This window comes from Pogona vitticeps, chromosome 4 (assembly GCF_051106095.1).
Source record: "Pogona vitticeps strain Pit_001003342236 chromosome 4, PviZW2.1, whole genome shotgun sequence".
Classification (NCBI taxonomy): Eukaryota; Metazoa; Chordata; class Lepidosauria; order Squamata; family Agamidae; genus Pogona; species Pogona vitticeps.
In genome coordinates, this window is record NC_135786.1 from 132,086,874 (window position 1) to 132,091,810 (window position 4,937).

The 4,937-nt window shown below is 49.1% G+C and overlaps 1 long non-coding RNA gene across 1 annotated transcript; it reads left to right on the plus strand.

Moving 5' to 3' along the window:
• Positions 1 to 933: 933 nt before the first annotated feature.
• On the plus strand, positions 934 to 4,654 carry LOC140706802 (uncharacterized). Its single transcript, XR_012086667.2, has 2 exons — positions 934 to 1,472; positions 3,206 to 4,654. It is a non-coding gene; the product is annotated as an uncharacterized LOC140706802 (long non-coding RNA).
• Positions 4,655 to 4,937: the final 283 nt, after the last annotated feature.

The window sequence follows — 4,937 nt, forward strand, 5'->3', positions numbered from 1 at the left end:
GTCTGTCCAGGAGAAGCTGGGGTTTTGTTTTTAGAAAGAGAAGTGAGAGATGAGTGCTGCGCTGCTTGTGTCTGTGCATGTACATGTGTGCAGAACTGCTCTGGTCCTCCCTCCAGAGGCAGGAGGCAAGGTGGAAGGTGTTTTGTCAAAGCACCGCTTTGTGTGTGTGTTCATGTGCTTAGCTGGTTCTTTCTTTCTGCATCAGAGGTAGCAAAAGGATTAAACTTTTCAAAAAGTAGACGGGTGTCCGGTGGGGATGGTGTGTGGGAATCTGGGCCATTTTTTCTCTCTGCCTAAGTGATCCAGTGCTAAATTGCAATCAATGCAATGGCTCTGTGCTAAACTCATTTATTAAAAAAAAAATAAAAAAATATGTGACCTATGGGGGCCAGTTCGCGGGCTCAGGTGTTCCTGAAGGCCCTAAACATCATGCCCCAACTGCCTGACGCTCAACAACACCCAGATATGCCTCTGCTTCGTTTCGCAGAGCAAAACTGCTCACACTGGGGGAAAGTCTTCTTAGATCATTTCGGGTTATAAAAAGAAGTCGCCAGAGGCAAGGAAAAAACCCTGCACTGGGAGCAAAAAGGGCTGGACAGATTCGAGTTCGCCTTTGCATCATATGATCAGGCTTTTTAAAAATTCAAAATCATCCGTGTTCTATCCGCAGCAAATCCCGCATTATTTAGCCAGGCAGCAGGGAGCCTCAGGGAGCGCACAAAAAATCCCCATCTCTGAAGTTGCGGGTTTTTGTTTTGCCAGGGAGGGAAGAGAAGATGTCACTTCTCTCCAAACAGCGCCAGAAGGTGTGGGGAGCGGTTTGTTGGAAATGCATGGTGGGAAGAAAAGAAAAAAGTTCCGCGCCTCTGACGTGCGGCGGTTGTTTTCAAATGCACCCATAAACAGGAAGGGGGATTTAATGGCCCCGGGAGTTGGAGCCTTCCTGCCTCCTGGCCCTTTGATCTCCTCCGACCTCGGCTGCGGGCCTGGAAGACTCGAGGTGCAGCCCCGGCGCGGGCGGCTATTGTTCTGCAGCGCGCTTTCCCAGCCGCAGGAATTATTCCTCCCCTTCTCGCCCTTCTTCCAAAAGGGAAGCGGTCTCGCGCAAAGGGGGGGGGCGGCGGCGGGCGGGCGGAGAGGAGTCGTGGGCGCCTGCCTGGAAAAGAACAGGAGAAGCTTCAAAGCCGCTTTTCTTCCCCTCCTTCTGGTCACCCTTTTTCTCTCTCTCTCCTCTCCTCTCCTCTGAGCAGCTTCCACAAATCACGCCCGGCTCCTGCGCCTTCCCTTCCCCACCCCCTCCTTTCTAGCAAGTTGCTTCACTTGGTGTTGTTTACCCCCAAAGCAGACGCCCTGCTCTGGCTCTCTCTCACACGCGCGCGCACACACACACAGAGAGGCCCCAGTGAGCAGCACAGATGGCTGCAGAAATGTCACGCTATGCACAACCTTCCGCAGAAGGGCAGCCTTGGCTGGTAAGTGATGATGCACCAATCCCAGGCGCTCTCCGAGGAAATTTGAGCAAGGCGAGAGAGCACCAGGGAAAGGTGAAGGCGGCGAAGCCGAGGGGTGGCAATGATAAACTTCTCCGAGCGCCTAGCAATTAATCTTGCGCCGCCAGCCGGAGGAAGCCGCCGCCCCGTCACTGGCAATGAGGCGCGCCGCCGAAGCCAACTCCGAGGAGTTAATCTCAGCTTTGGGAGCTTTCAAATGCCATCAGGCTTAGAAAGATATTAATTCTGAGAAGGAACAAATGAAGGAGGCACGTCTGAGGGGCACCCTCGGCAATGAGATGCGCGCACACACGCTGACAGCGGCTCGGTCGCCCGCTGGAAAAGCTGCCCGGGCGTCTCCACAAAAAGAGCGCGCGAGGGAGGTTTGCTCGGTGTTCTGCCTTGGGAGCAGGGGGGAAAAAAAGAGCTTTCGGGTGGAAAGGAAAGAGCTTTAAGCCACAAAAAGTGACACTCGGGGCCGTATTAGGTGCCACGCAGGAGCTCCCTTCCCAGCTTGGAGGGTAGGCGTGACGGCTTGCCTCCAATTCCGATCCTCTTGGAAAGATTGCCAGTAATACCTGCAATCCTCTCTTCAGCAGGACTGCGCGGGCTCGGTGATCTCTCACAGGCACCAACTGCAGGCGCAAATGCACTTTGCGCCTTTTAACAGCAGATGTCTCTCCTATTATGATTTATCCAAATGTTTGAAATAAATACATGGGGATGTATTTACAGTCCAGGCATCAGATCCCATTCCTCGACCTGCTCTGCTTCTCGGAGACCCCAGAATGGGACTGGGCCAGCGCTGCCCCCACGCTTAGGGTGTTCCTTTCGGGATTATAAACTGGGAGAGGAGGGGGCTGCCGCCACTGAGTTAAGTAACACCGCCTTCCCAAACAGTGGGTCCTGGAAGGGGTTAAACGTATATAATAGCAACTGGTTAAAGAAGCCTTGCTCTGCACATCTGGACAGTTCACAGCCTTGAGTTTTCATGTAATTATCTGGTTATATTTTAATATTAAACATTAACAAGATATTTAACCCTTGTTTGTTGTAAAATGGGAGGGAGGGATTGAGCATCTAGCTCTGATTTCTGAAGGGAACTCTCCTGCCAAGCAAGGTATGCTCAGTTCTTCAAAGTGTAGCATGCTTTATAATTCAAATATAACACCACCACCAAAGCCAGAAACAGTCATTGTGGCTCTTGAAAGACAGGCGGCATAACTCCCATCAACTGGCATAACTTCCTTTTCTTTGGCCTTCTGTTGTACGCAATTGTTTTTCTGTAGAATTGGGAGCAGTTCCCATCTTACGACAACCATAGTGTTAATCCTTGTCTGGCCTCCTAGCTTGAGAACTACCCAATGACAAGAAGAAAGGGGGGGAGGGATTCTGTGTCCCTCATTCTTAGTCATAGCAACTTCTTCCAGGGTCCTGTACATTAATGGAATGGTGAAATTGACTGGGAAGGATCACAAGCCAGTTCTGGTCTAATCCTTTTCCTCTTCCCGCACCCTTCTTGTAAAAAGACAATAGCAGCACAACTACTCTTTTGTTTGGAGGATTTCAACCAAATTTGGAAGCTATTTTGGACAAACCATGAAGACGACAGAAAGAGAGTGCAAAATTGATTTGAGGGAGGGGTGATTTGAGGAGTAAAGTTTCTGGTCATAGTAACACAGCTTTGTTTTCTCTTTCTCCTAAATTGCTTCCAGGAAGAACGTCAGGAGACATGCTTGGGAGAAAGGACGGCAGAAGTGGCCACAGTGTGCTCACTTGTTCTCTCTCCGTTTCTCTCACTGAAACTCACCAGCTGTAAATGCTGTGGCCATTTTAGTCTGGCTCCAAGGGGACTATGGAAATAAGAATCAGTCTGCTTCAGCTGCAAGAAGAATTGCTTATGTTTTCTGGGCATGGGGTGGAGGAAGAATTGTGTTCCATTCATCAAGGGTTGTCCATACTGGCTAGTCTTGGCCCAAAATGCTCTATTTATAGAAATTCATCCAGTCAACCCTGAGAGATTTGTCTTCTCCAGTGTGGTCTATCTCAAATAACATCTCAGACCTCAGACTTGGAAAGAGGGGCTATGAAACAGCCCATGTAGCCCAGTCTCTGAATGCAACCCTTCAGAAACTGGTTGTTTACAGGGTGCATGCAATTGGGTATTCAAAGCTCATCCCATAGGAACAATGGCGTAGTAGAGCAATGGCTTGAAGCCCTGGACCTTTCTGAGCCATAGGGACCAGAGAAGCATATGTCACATAAATGCCAGGCTCCCCTATTAGGTCTGAGCTTAACTGCAGTGCTCACAATAGCTGGTAATGATATGGATTTGCCCAAGAACAATGTGCTTTGGTAAGCTATCCCTGCTGGAATGCCAAATATTTGGAGGTGGCTTGGTTTTGAATTGGCAGTTAAGAGCCACTAACTTTAGAAAGTGGATTCTCAGTGTAGTGTAGTGTAGTGAATAAAATGATGGACTAGGATTCTGAAGAACAGGGTTCAAATCTCCACCTGGCCATGGAAACTGGTTGGGAGAGTGGAACTGGTGAAACCACTCCTTAAATATCTCTTCTTGCCTTGAAAGCCCTATTCGGTTGAATATCAGGAAAAACTTCCTAACTGTTAGAGCAGTATGACAATGGAAGCAGTTACCTCAGGAGTTGGTGAGTTCTTCAACACTGGAGGCATTCAAGAAAAACTGGGATAATCACCTGGCGGATGTGCTTTGACTGTATTCCTGCGTTGAGCAGGGGGTTGGACTTGATGGCCTTGTAGGCCCCTTCCAACTTCACTTTTCTGTGATTCTATGAACTTTGGAAGAGGCCAGTTCCTTTTTCGTTTATATGGATCAATCCACCTGGCTGCATTTTGGACTCTCCTTTCAGGCGACTGGTTGTGAGACTGCCATGATGAGCACTTTGGCTTTCAAGTTTACGGCATGGGAAAAAGACCAAGGGAATGCCACCAAGTATGTTGATACAGGAAGGACCACTACCTGCTGGTCTGATGGAAATGTCTTTAATTCAAGGTGTAACATGAAACTTTGGCATTTAAAGAGATTGGGACTGGGGAAGGGGAGGGAGAAAAAGTCTTCCTGGAAGGGGTGTGTGTGATTGTAGTGGAGACTGACAAAAATAAAAACATGGGATAGAAGTGTTAAAGTACCGTATTTTCTGCCTTATTCTCTCCCTATGGTACAACTGTCTGTCTTCTCCTGCCTGTCAAAGGGTGAAGGGCTTCTGCCAGTGGTTTACAGCTGTCAGGCCTGGAAGGTGTCTGCCAGCTCCACTACAGCTGCTGGCTCTCTGAGCCACGGCCCCATCCTTTCTGTTGACTCTGCACAGTGATCACAAAGAAGCATCAGGACATGAATGGGGGGGCAACCTCCCCTTTCTGATCAATTTCAACCCCACTGGGTGTATAAAATGGCAGGGGCTGCCTACT